The sequence below is a fragment of the Solanum dulcamara genome, chromosome 3 (genome assembly GCF_947179165.1).
Source record: "Solanum dulcamara chromosome 3, daSolDulc1.2, whole genome shotgun sequence".
Lineage (NCBI taxonomy): Eukaryota > Viridiplantae > Streptophyta > Magnoliopsida > Solanales > Solanaceae > Solanum > Solanum dulcamara.
The window spans coordinates 71,390,565-71,405,024 of NC_077239.1; positions in this window are offsets into that span (position 1 = coordinate 71,390,565).

The following is a 14,460-nucleotide window of genomic DNA, read 5'->3' on the forward strand; positions in this document are numbered from 1 at the left end:
CGTACAATTTATCCTCCAAAATGCACCCGTTATTATCCGTCACCTGGACAATAAGTTATGTTATCTACAATTGTTTGTCAAGTCTGCATGAAGAGGACATCATCAATAAATAAATGTAAAGATTTTACTAGTACTGATGTAAAGGAATCTCGAGACTTCAAACGAGAGGTTTTGGAAAGGGGAATATCGGCAAAGAAGGGATTATTTGGGTCAAAGAATTCTCTAATATATGTTGAACCTGTGTTCAGTAAGGCAGGAGAGACAATTGGTGTAAATTACATAGGAATGGAGATAACTGATCAGATAAGGAAAAGAAAAAAAAATGGCAAAATTGCAAGAAGAGATAGTTGTACAGAAAGCCAAGGAGACTGAACTTAACAAAACTATTCACATAACAGAGAAAACTATGCGAGAGAAACAAATGCTTGCAACCATGTCTCATTAGATTAGATCATTTTTTTAGGAGTGGTCAATATGATCGAGATTTTTTCTACCATAAAATTGGATAAGGAACATCGTCAGCTTGTGAATGTAATATTGTCTTCAGGAGATTTGGTTCTTCAACTAATAAATGACATCATTGACCTTTCCAAAGTCGAATCAGGAGTAATGAAGTTGGAAGCCATAAAATTCTGACCAAGAGAGGTTATAAAGCATGCTGCAGCATCTCCACAGAAAATATTAACATTGGAAGACCACACCAAGTTTGTCTAAAGCTCTAAATTATTTTATATATTATACTACAAGAACTACGCACACCTGATTCTCATCTTGATGAGATACGTAGGCAGCCCTTCTTGGGTTCGGTATTTCCTTTTAAAAAAAACAGTTAAAAAAAAATAGAAAATACATAAAATAATAAATTGTGTACATATTTTAAGAGTCATATCTTCTTGATTGGGACGCATACAGTTAGGAGCATGCGAAATATTTGGTATGATAAAAATGATTGGCTTTGTGGTAAACCATAGCTTCTGTTGGTATCTTTCATTTGTACTTTTGTGATGCTTGAAAATTCTCTTGCGGGCATTCAAGGTAAGAATATAACCAACCTCATGGTTTCATGTGCATTGTGTGGTGAGCTTTAGATTAAAATTCAATTGCATCGCGCTGTTGATCTAGAACTTGGCCTGATATGTTTGTTGAGGCGAAATCCTGAGTTATGTTTGGTTTGAGAAAGGATTGTAGGACTTTTTGACCCGTTTGTGCCTTTCAAAGCCTACCAAATAACATTAATCCCTAGTTTTCCCACTTTGAGCCTACAACCTTTTCTTTGGACAACCACATCTTAGCCCTTTCCCTTCTGAGTGCTTACATGCACTATCCCTCTCTTGGCCAAACCTCTTTGAGCGCACCAAAGACGTGCAAATTATAGAAGAAGATCCAACTTTGAAATTGCCAAAGGCAAAAGACGTAAAGTCTCCAAAGTCAAGAAAGCAAAGACGACTTTCTCATAAAAAATATATATAAAAAAAAAAAAAAAACCTCCTACAAGGTCGATGTAAGACAGAAAAGAAACTACTCCAACAAAAGAGGAGAAACCTCAAAAAGGAGCGAAAAGAGAAAAGCTTTAACAACTAAGGACTCAAAGAAGTCAAGACAAAAGAAAAAGGTGAAAAGAGAAAAAACTCTATCAAATAAGTACTCGAAGAAGTCGATACAAAAGAAAGAGAATCAGACATCAAAGGCGTATCAATCGTCAAAGGCACATATTCAGTGCGACATTCAAGGAGGAATAAAGTTACTTTTATCCCAAATTAATATCCCACCCGTTCCCTAAGCCTACATTACAAGCCAATAAACAAGCCCTATATGATCTCATTCCAAATATTCTCACATTAGTGGAGACTTACATGCAGGCCAAGCATATAGTATCACAGTTGCATGCGTTGAACTTTCTTGAGAGTGTGAGTGCACTTTATAAAATGTTCTCAAATCAAACACTTTATATATGTGCGAAATAGAACTTTCTTTATTGTGAGGGCACTTGAAACATGATGATTGGTATAATTCTAAACCTTTGTTGGAAGCAGGATGAAAAAAATCTTGTCGACACTTAAGTATGTTTGAGGTACTACTTAAAGCTATAGGAATTACCTTGAAGTCAATTTCAGTTATAAGATAAGAAATGAGAAATATTTCCATGTATTCCTAACTGTTGATATCAATTGTAGCCAAAATTTGACTATCTCTTTACATTGTGAGATGCCTATTTTACTTCATTAGATCGTCCATATCAGACGGGTGGAATATCTCGTGTTTTAAGCTGGAAATGTTGCAACTAATACAGTTTTCCATGTCATTATGCTCATATTACACATGTGTCTACTAATTATCTTGTCTCAGATTTTGCAGCATTCATCGTCCAGAGAATTGAACTACATTTTAGGATATGTAGGCGCCACAATGGCTCGGTCATATTCCCGGTAAGATTTTCATTTCTTCCTTACAATGAAAACTGGGACAGAATTTTTGAGAAGATCTCAAAAATTTCACAAGAAGATACTATCTCCAGCAAATCAAGATTGAAGATCATGTTAATATGTGCAACTGGGACAGAATTTTTGAGAGGATCTCAAAAATTCCACAAAAATGTCAAATCCTTTTTCAGCAGCCCGACATTTGTCAAGAGATATAACTGGGAAATAATTTTTGAAGAAGATCTCAAAAAAAAAAAAAAAATCCGTCAAGAATTGTCAGAAGTTCGAAGTCAACTCCAAATGATCTCCAATATTGCTAGAATGTAGCGAACACAAATTCAAGATGCGAGCCACCGAGGTCTCGTATGAACTTCTATCAAGACATGAGTCCCAACGAAAACAAATTGTTTAAAAAAAATGATAACATTGCATTGCATTTTCATTTGCCAAGAGGGCCATTCATATTTTATTTTATTTATATTATATTACCAGAGGTGGTAATATCATTTGCCAAGAGGGCCATTGCATTCATCATTGACAAGAGGGCCATTGCATTTTCATTTGCCAAGAGGGTCATTCATATTTTATTTTATTCATATTATATTACCGGAGGTGGTAATATCATTTGCCAAGAGGGCCATTGCATTCATCATTGCCAAGAGAGCCATTACATTTTCATTTGCCAAGAGGGCCATTCATATTTTATTTTATTCACATTATATTACCGGAGGTGGTAATATCATTTGCCAAGAGGGTCATTGCATTCATCATTGCCAAGAGGGCCATTGCATTTTCATTTGCCAAGAGGGCCATTCATATTTTATTTTATTCATATTATATTACCGGAGGTGGTAATATCATTTGCCAAGAGGGCCATTGCATTCATCATTGTCAAGAGGGCCATTGCATTTTCATTTGCCAAGAGGGCCATTCATATTTTATTTTATTTATATTATATTACCGGAGGTGGTAATATCATTTGCCAAGAGGGCCATTGCATTCATCATTGCCAAGAGGGCCATTGCATTTTCATTTGCCAAGAGGGCCATTCATATTTTATTTTATTCATATTATATTACCGGAGGTGGTAATATCATTTGCCAAGAGGGCCATTGCATTCATCATTGCCAAGAGGGCCATTGCATTCATCATTGCCAAGAGAGCCATTGCATTTTCATTTGCCAAGAGGGCCATTCATATTTTATTTTATTCATATTATATTACCGGAGGTGGTAATATCATTTGCCAAGAGGGCCATTGCATTCATCATTGCCAAGAGGGCCTGTCACGCCCCGAGAGGGTACCCTAGGCGTGGCCGGCACTCAGAAACCATTTCTGACTTCTGAGAGAACCACTTGGTCTCATTACTCATTTATTCATCAGCGGAAGACTTAAGAATACTAATGTGGGCTTGTCATAATCAAAGGAAAAATAGATAATTATTAGAAGAAGTAGTTTCTAAGGAGAACTACTCCGATTACATCATCAGACTCTGTATATGAAGCCTCTAATACTCTTAGATGGTGCCAATGACATATCCATGGCTACCTCAAAAGAAACATCACACTCAACAATAATAAAAGGATAAGGAGTTCCTTCGAATACAAGAAGGACTCACCAAATAGCTGAAAAGAAATGATCTTCAACGATGCGCCTGTTGAGGATCTCTAACACCTGTATCTGCATCATAAAACGATGCAGGTCGAATGACGTCAGTACGTGGAATATACGAGTATGTAAAATGGAAGGAAGGTAAGGACAGATATCAAGAAACTCCTCTCAAGAAAAACTCAGCTCAGAACTCAACATCATCTCAACATGAATATGTAATGCAAGTTTAAAATATAATAATAAAAATAATAGTAATAAGCAATGCTTACTCAGTTGGGAGTTTCTCTAACCGACAACCATCACTTATGAGCTAGCAATGATACAACGAAGCGATGTCGTTGCCACATCCATCCAATACCTTGCCAGGGTAAAGGACATCACCATCTTGGATCCACTCATCAAAGTCCTCTTTTTGGGACTTAAGAGGCATAGCCTCCATCCTACGCTGGTTACGTAGTTCTGGGGTTTGAGTCAATTAAACTCTTACCCAACTCGGTGCTCAATACTACTCCCAAAATATGTGCTCATATTAAACTCATCATCTAGTCTCATTGGACTTTAATTTAAATCATCAAACTCATCTCATTTCATGTTCATCAATCATTATAATTCCAAAAAACATCATTTACATCTCATCAAAACATCTTGCTCAAAATATCATTTGCTCAAATTCATTCAAACTCAACTCTTTTGCTCTTTTAAAACTCAATAAAATACATATATAGTATTAATTCATATAACTTTCTTTTTATCACTGAAAATAATAAAAAGCCAACATCTTTACTCAAAACATATGTAAAAATATTCATGAACATCAAATCAATTAGGATTCATGGAAAAGTAGCCATGAACAATAATTCCAATAATATGAGAGATAACAATAATAATAATATTAATGCATAAATATATCAAACTCAATAGAAGAAGAATTAATTCATCTAGAATTCAAGATTTGGATAAAACTCAACTATAACTCAATTATAATGAATTTAAATATTGGGCGCATGGACAAACTCAATCCAATGCTATGAAAGCCTTACATACCTTAAATCCGAAGGTTTACTCCGAATTGGAATACTCTTGGATCCCTAGCCTTTTCTTCTCGTCGGAGCGTTTTGTGTACTACCCGGAGTATAAGAATAACCGGAGTAGTATTTTTATACTACTAAAACTAAAACTATATTTGAGAAGAAGTATATAGAGAGAAGAAATGCTTAAGAAAGCTTGATGAATAAAATGAGGAAATAAGGTGGGTATTTATAGGTGGGAAAGAGGGACCTAACAATAAATAAAATAATTATAAAGAAAAATCTGAAAATTTAATGGAATATATTGATGTCATGGATGATGTTAAATGGAGGACAATTTATGTCATGCATGATGTCAAATGCATCTAGATGTTTCCATGGTAGGTAAGATGAATTCTTTTTAACCGAATACTCGTTTTCGAAGCTGCGTTTGAATAAGATAAATTCTTTATTAGGATTTGGTGTCTTCATAAGAATTGTAGATATGGAAGTCTAGTTTCATATCGTTCAAGAATCAACCAATTTGGAGCAACCTACAGTGAGATATGAATTTTCTTCTATCAATACTCAATTACGTCACAGCACTATATCTTGCAAAGCTTAATTTATTTGACCTTCTTATACTCCGAATTTGAAGTTATGTTCTTTATAAAGGTTGTAGGTAAGGATGTTGTGATTACCCAGAAATTTGAATCACCTAATTTGGACCAACCTATGAAGAGTTATGCCCAAAATACAGAGGCTGTATTATTTTCATCGAGATTCGAAATACCGACATACAATATTTTAGGGGTTGTTACAGGGCCATTGCATTTTCATTTGCCAAGAGGGCCATTCATATTTTATTTTATTTATATTATATTACCAGAGGTGGTAATATCATTTGCCAAGAGGGCCATTGCATTCATCATTGCCAAGAGGGCCATTGCATTTTCATTTGCCAAGAGGGCCATTCATATTTTATTTTATTTATATTATATTACCGGAGGTGGTAATATCATTTGCCAAGAGGGCCATTGCATTCATCATTGCCAAGAGGGCCATTGCATTTTCATTTGCCAAGAGGACCATTCATATTTTATTTTATTCATATTATATTACCGGAGGTGGTAATATCATTTGCCAAGAGGGCCATTGCATTCATCATTGCCAAGAGGGTCATTGCATTCATCATTGCCAAGAGGGCCATTGCATTTTCATTTGCCAAGAGGGTCATTCATATTTTATTTTATTCATATTATATTACCGGAGGTGGTAATATCATTTGCCAAGAGGGCCATTGCATTCATCATTGCCAAGAGGGCCATTGCATTTTCATTTGCCAAGGGGTCATTCATATTTTATTTTATTTATATTATATTACCGGAGGTGGTAATATCATTTGCCAAGAGGGCCATTGCATTCATCATTGCCAAGAGGGCCATTGCATTTTCATTTGCCAAGAGGGCCATTCATATTTTATTTTATTCATATTATATTACCGGAGGTGGTAATATCATTTGCCAAGAGGGCCATTGCATTCATCATTGCCAAGAGGGCCATTGCATTTTCATTTGCCAAGAGGGCCATTCATATTTTATTTTATTCATATTATATTACCGGAGGTGGTAATATTATTTGCCAAGAGGGCCATTGCATATCATTGCCAAGAGGGCCATTGCATTTTCATTTGCCAAGATGACCATTGTATATTCATTGCCAAGAAGACCATTGCATATATCCTATCAATGGATTTTCATTCGTCCTACCGATGGACAAACAGTTATTTTGCCAAGTATCCTATCAATGGATTATCATCCTATCGATAGTGCAACATTATCCTACCAATGAATCAATGAGGATTTTTCAACATGCAAAGAGGATGAAAGAAAGTGCGAACGACATCAAAGAGGATGCAGCACAACGTGGAATTCTTTTAACAGAGAACTGGGACACAGTTCCAAGAATAATGTCAAGCTCATAGGACACGAGCTAAGGAAATGATTTCCACCACAGTAAAATACATTCCTATTGAAAGGCGTGTGGTTATTTCGGGATTCAGTCATAATTCAAAACTTGTACCAACCCCTTTTCAGAAATATGAAGATGGAGTCGGCCAAAATTGGATTTGTCAATTTTCTTTGTTCAGGATCTCTTTTATCGATCATATCCAAAGAAAGGGACAGCTGTTGACACCCAATTTTGACCATCCACAATGCAAATTAGCTATCGAGTTTCTTTGAATTCGAATATTTTGAAATAATTAGCTTATATATATATATATATATATTCATATTATTCTTAACTATTTTTACCTTTATATAAATTTTAGTATAATATACATATTTCTATATAACTATATCTTTGATTACTATTTATATGATTATTCAAAAATTATCTCAAAAGATTTTATTTTTTACTAAATACAATTTTAGTTAAGCTAGTTTAATTATGGTTTGTATTTTTGAAATTTTTAGTTTTTTCTTAAAAAAAAAAAAAAAAAAAAAAAAAACTAAAAATGCACTTCTCCCACATCGAAAATACATGGAAATTTTGGGGTTTTTGGAGCTTATATAAAGGCTCATATTCTCATTAGGAAGAAGGAGAAGGAGGAGGTTTTTTTTAACCACCCCAAAGTTAGAAATTTTCTTAACTTGGCTAGGATTTTGGACTTTTGTCCCCAGCCTAAAAGTTGTGAAAATTTTTAGCTTTCAATCTATATTTTCTTCACGGAAAATAGGAGATTGAAGTTGAAATTTAGGCTAAGAACCCACGAAGGTTCGAGTCTAAACTTTTTTTGAAAAAAAAATCTTTTTTCTTTGTTTTGTAGATTGGAGTTCCATCAAGCTATTGGGTGGTGTTGAAGTTGTATTCCGCTCATCGTTTTCAATCTTGGCCCGAAAAGAGGTAAAATATTTTTTCAGTTTTATTTTATTTACTTATTTCATGTTTTATATTTAGTTGATTTATAGTCTTATTTTTTTTTAGTTAGTATGTATATAAGAATAATTAGATTAATGATATAAATTTGTTATAGTTAGCATGTGTTAGGATTAATTAGCTAGCATGTGTTAGAGTTAATTAGCTAGAATATGTTAGGATTATTTAATGAAAGCACTTAGTTTTGTTCATTATTTTTTCAAGTAGTTTGATATTATTATTATTACTATTATTATTATTATTGTTTGTTCTTATTATTATTGTTGTTGTTATTATTATTGTTGTTGTTATTATTGTTGTTGTTATTATTATTGTTGTTGTTGGTTACTATTATTATTATTATTGTTGTTGTTGTTGTTGTTGTTTTTATTATTGTTGTTGTTGATTACTATTATTATTATTATTGTTCTTATTATTGTTGTTGTTGTTCTTGTTATTATTATTGTGTTCTTCTTATTGTTGTTGTTCTTCTTATTGTTGTTGTTCTTATTATTATTATTATTATTATTATTATTATTATTATTATTATTATTATTATTATTATCGTTATTATTGTTGTTCTTCTTCTTATTATTATTGTTCTTATTATTGTTATTGTTCTTATTATTGTTGTTGTTGTTCTTATTATTGTTGTTGTTCTTATTATTATTATTATTATTATTATTCTTATTATTATTATTATCGTTATTATTGTTGTTCTTCTTATTACTATTATTGTTCTTATTATTGTTATTGTTCTTATTATTGTTGTTGTTGTTCTTGTTATTATTATTGTTGTTCTTATTATTATTATTGTTATTATTATTATTGTTATTATTGTTGTTCTTCTTCTTCTTATTATTATTCTTATTATTGTTGTTGTTGCTCTTGTTATTATTATTGTTGTTCTTATTATTATTGTTGTTGTTATTATTATTGTTGTTCATGTATTATTTATTGTATTTATATTGATTCGGGTTGTAATAATTTAGTCACATATGTTAGTTATGCTTTGTTAGATATTAATTTTAATTTATTTTAACCTAATTAGATTCCCCTAAAGATAAACCAATTCATGTTAATTTTACTCTTTAAATGATTTTCTACCTTTACTTAGTTATTTGATAAACTTTAATGTTTTTATATATACATCTATATTATTTTCAATGTTTAAGTTTAATCTTTTTTTTTTTTAAAAAAATAATAATTCTAAAGTCTTCATTTCATTTTAAATTAATATTTTCAAAAGTTAGTCAAATAATTTTCAAATCGTCGGATAACTGCGCGTTAGCAGCCACTTTGAATGCTTAACACCTTCTCAAAGTGGAAATAAGAACCTCATACCTTTTTCTCTGAATTTTTAAGACTTAAATCTGTTAGGGTCTTTTAAATTAAGTTTTCTTAATTTCTTTAAAAAAATTAAGTGGCGACTTCTTTTTTCTAAAATTGATTTTTTCTCTAAAAAGTTGAAATTAATTTTAAACCGTCTTTTTTCGATATAACAATGGCTTCCTCCGCTTCCCATGTGGCTTCCTCAACAAATTGATTCCTCCATAGGACTTTGACTAAGACGACCGTTTTGTTCCTCAATTTGCGAATTTGGCGATCAAGAATTTGGACCGGAACCTCCTCGTAGGATAAGCTATCCTTAACCTCAACACTATTAATGGGGACTGCCAACGAGGGATCGCCCAGGCACTTTCTCAACATCGAAACTTGGAACACCGGATGGATAGAAGCTAACTCCGAGGGTAACTCCAACTCATAAGCAGCACCCCTAATCCGCCTCAAAATATGGTAAGGACCAATATATCGAGGACTGTGCTTCCCTTTCCTTCCAAACCTCATGACACCCTTCATGGGTGATACTTTCAAGTACACCCAATCACCCACCTCAAACTCCAAGTCTCTCCTCCTCACATCGGTGTAAGATTTTTGGCGGCTTTGGGCTGTCTTTAGCCTATCTTGGATAACTCTCACCTTCTCCATGGCTTGGTGAACAAGGTCAGGCCCAATCAGCTCGGCTTCACCAACTTCAAACCACCCAATAGGCGATCTACACCTCCTCCCATACAAAGCTTCATAAGGAGCCATTTGAATGCTTGCATGATAGCTATTGTTGTATGCAAACTCTATGAGAGGTAAGTGATCATCCCAATTTCCCTTGAAGTCGAGCACACATGCCCTCAACATATCTTCCAATGTCTAGATGGTGCGCTCTGCTTGGCCATCTGTCTGGGATGGAAGGCCGTACTCAAATTCACCTTCGAATCTAATCCCCTCTGAAAGGATTTCCAAAATTGGGAAGTGAATTGATCCCCTCTGTCTGAGATGATAGACAAGGGGACCCCATGTAGTCTGACGATTTCCCGAATGTACAACTTTGCATAATCCTCTGCGGTGTTAGTAGTCTTAACCGCCAGGAACTGAGCTGATTTCGTCATCCTATCCACAATTACCCAAATCGAATTGTGTTGTTTTCGAGACCTCGACAGACCTGTAATAAAGTCCATGTTGATCATTTCCCACTTCCATTCTGGAATTTCTATATTTTGAGCTAAACCACATGGCCTTTGATGCTTAAACTTTACCTGTTGACAATTTGGGCACTTGGAAATGAATTTCGCAATATCCCTCTTCATCCCACTCCACCAATAGATTTCCCTCAAGTCATGATACATTTTGTAGAGCCGGGATGGATGGAGTATCTGGAATTATGCGCTTCAGCCATAATTCTTCCTCGAACACCATCGACATCTGGCACACACAATCTATTTTGGTATCTCAACACACCATCTCCCCCTTTGGTAAAAACCATTACCTCTTGTTTGTGAACAACTCCCTTCAATTGGAGGAGGACAGGATCTTGGTCTTGCTTCTCCTTTACCTCTGCCATAAGTGAGGATGTAGACCCATCCTGAACAGTAACTCCGCCTTCATTGTTCTCTTCCAGATGAACTCCCAATCGGGCTAATCTGTGTACCTCCTTCGCCAATTCTCTCTTTCTTTCCTCCACGTGGGCAGTACTACCCATAGACAGCCTGCTAAGAGCATCAACAACAACATTAGCTTTATCTGGATGGTAGAGGATGCTCATATCATAGTCCTTGAGTAGCTCAAGCCATCTCTTTTGCCTAAGGTTGAGTTCCTTCTGGCTAAAGACATATTGTAAGCTCTTGTGATCGGTGAATACATCAATATGCACTCCATACAAGTAGTGGTGCCAAATTTTAAGTGCGAATACCACAGCTGCCGGCTCAAGGTCATGAGTTGGGTAATTCTTCTCATGAACCTTAAGCTGTCTCGAAGCATAGGCTATCACCTTCCCCTTTTGCATCAACACACAGCCCAATCCAATTCTGGATGCATCAAAGTAGCCACAAAGCCCTCCGTCCCCACGGGCAAGGTCATGAATATAATAAAGATATAAAGATATGGTTTAAACACTCGGTTCATGAGATCCATAAAAGCCGCAGGGGCATTTGTCAATCCAAAGGACATGACCAAAAATTCAAAGTGGCCATAACGAGTCTGGAAAGCAGTCTTCGGAACATCACATTCTCTTACCTTCAACTGGTGGTAACCGGATCTCAAGTCTATCTTTGAGAAACACGCGGCACCCTGAAACTGATCAAATAAATCATCTATTCTGGGGAGAGGGTATTTGTTCTTTACGGTGACCTTGTTCAGTTGCCTGCAGTCAACACACATTCTGAGGGACCCATCTTTCTTTCGCACAAATAGGACGGGAGCACCCCATGGTGAGACGCTCGGCCTAATGAATCCCTTATCCAATAAGTCCTTCAACTGCTCCTTCAATTCTTTCAACTCAGTTGGGGCCATTCTATATGGAGGAATTGAGATAGGCTGGGTATCAGGAAGAATATCAATCCCAAAGTCAATCTCCCTATCAGGAGGGACTCCAGGCAGATCTTCAGGAAAGACATCCGGAAACTCGTTGACAATCGGAACCGACTCAAGGGATGGAGACTCAATGCTGTCATCTTTCACTCAGACAATGTGATAAACACACCCTTTTGAGATTAGCTTCCTAGCTCTAAGGTATGAAATAAACTTACCCTTAGACATAACAGGACTACCCCTCCACTCTATGATAGCTTCATTCGGGAATTTGAATTTGACAATCTGAGTTCTATAATCAATAGAGGCATAACAAACATAAAGCCAGTCTATTCCAAGGATCATGTCAAAATCAACCATGTCTAACTCAACCAAGTCAGCCAAGGTATCCCTGTGATGAATTGACACAGTGCAATCTCTATAGACTCTCTCAGCTTAGACAGAATCACCGACAGGAGTAGCTACACTGAAAGGCTCAAGAAGACATTCGGGAATTTTATTGAATTTACTAGCCACATAAGGAGTCACAAAAGATAGGGTGGCACCCAGATCCATCAACACATAACAATCAAGAGAAGAGACTCGAATCATACCCATCACAACGTCTGGAGAGTTCTCTTGATCTTGGCGACTACCCATAGCATATAAACGGTTGGTACCTCTGCTGGTGCCTGAAGTAGTGCCCCTCTGATTAGCTCTAGTCGGTGGTGTGGTGGTAGAATGCTTGGCCCTGTTCCCCCATGCTGGACACTCTCTTTGAAAGTGGTCTCTTTGGCCACAATTATAGCAACCAGCCCTTCCCGCTCTGCACTCTCCCAAGTGGAACTTACCACACTTGACGCATGATGGCTTCCCTTACGAGCCTTGACCCACGCTAGATTGGGATTGCGAACCCTGGGACCTGAAATCCTGGCGACTCTATCCTTGCCGATCATACCTCTTCTGCGGCATAGGTGCACTGGCGGTGGATGAGGCATAGTTGGGAGGCCTCTTCTGGAAGAAGGACTTGTTGCCCTTGTTTTGCCTCTGTTCACTCTTATGCCCAGTTGATCTTGCCTTTTTGCTCAGATGCTCCTCTCTGTCTTTCCTCTTCTCATCCTCTACCTGTTGAGCATACACCATCAACTTGGAAATATCCATGTCCGAGATCAACAATGCTGCTTTGCACTCTTTCTTCACATGCCTCCCTAACCCGGAGACGAACTTCCTCATCTTTGACCTCACATCTGGGATCATTTCTGGAGCATACCTGGATAACTGGATGAACTTCAGGCTGTACTCCTTAACAGTCATGCCTTCTTGTTTCAGATTTACAAATTCCTCCACTTTCGCTTCCCTCAATTCTCGGGGAAAGAAGTGGTCAAGGAAGGCTCCCTCAAATTCATCCCATCTAACAGGTTCAGCATCCTCACCCCTACCCTGTTCCCATTGGTTATACCAAATGTTCGCCACATCTTTGAGTTGATAGAACACCAACTCGACCCCCTCAATCTCCGTAGCATGCATAGCTTTCAGAATTTTCCACATCTCATCAATAAAGTTTTGGGGGTCTTCATCAACCTTAGAACCCGTGAATGCAGGCGGATTCATCCTCAGAAAGTCTCTAATTCTGGTGGCAGCAGATGGCTCTTGGGAACTAGAGTTGAGAGTCGGCGAACTCTGGTTACCATTTCGGGCAGCCATTAATTGCGTGAGCATTGCAATCGCTCCTCTAAATTCTACCTCTGACGTGGGTGCAGGCGGAGTAGCAGGCACTTGGGTTGCCTCCGCATACCTCGCAGGTCGGCCTCTAGACCTTGCTGGGTGTACCTCTGATTGGGGCATCTCGGCGTTCTCAACGTTACTCTGGCTAGCCGTACGTTTAGGAAGCATTATCTGTAATGTATAAACGCACGAATTAGAAAGGAGTTTTATAGAGTTTAACTCTATCGCACAAAGTCAGAGTATGAAAGAAGTGAAATAATTCCTAATGTCCTATAGCCTCCTGCTTATAAGTGTGGTGCACAACACACCCATAAGCAAGACTCTAATAGACACGGCTTCATAGACTCTCTAGGACTCTTGAACTCTGTGCTCTGATACCATGTTTGTCACACACCGAGAGGGTACCCTAGACGTAACCGGCACTCGAAGGCCATCTCTGACCTCCGAGCGAACCACCTGGTCCAGTCACACCTTCATTCAATCACATTCTCTTAGCGGGAACTCAATTAATAAAATGCTATTCACAATATGGGTCGAAGGCCAAACATTTATCAACTCAACAAACACATATAATAAGACTCCTCAAAAATAACCGTTCAACCTCCCCACACTCCAGTCTATGAAGCCTCTATCAAGTCTAAGAGGTGCCAATGACAAGTCCATGGCTACCAATAATCAAAATAAAGGAAGCTACAACAAAACTATACAATAAGGTTCAACATCCTCCGGAAACTAGGAGGACTCACCAACTAGCTGAGAGTGTATGTGGATCTTCAACGGAGCGCTGGTCGATGATCTCTAGTACCTGTCTCTGCATCATGAAACGATGCAGGCCAAATGGCGTCAGTACATGGAATGTACGAGTATGTAAAATGGCCGAATACAACGAACATCAGGGAAAATCAAATCAACCCGGAATCTCAACTCAAGGGAAATAA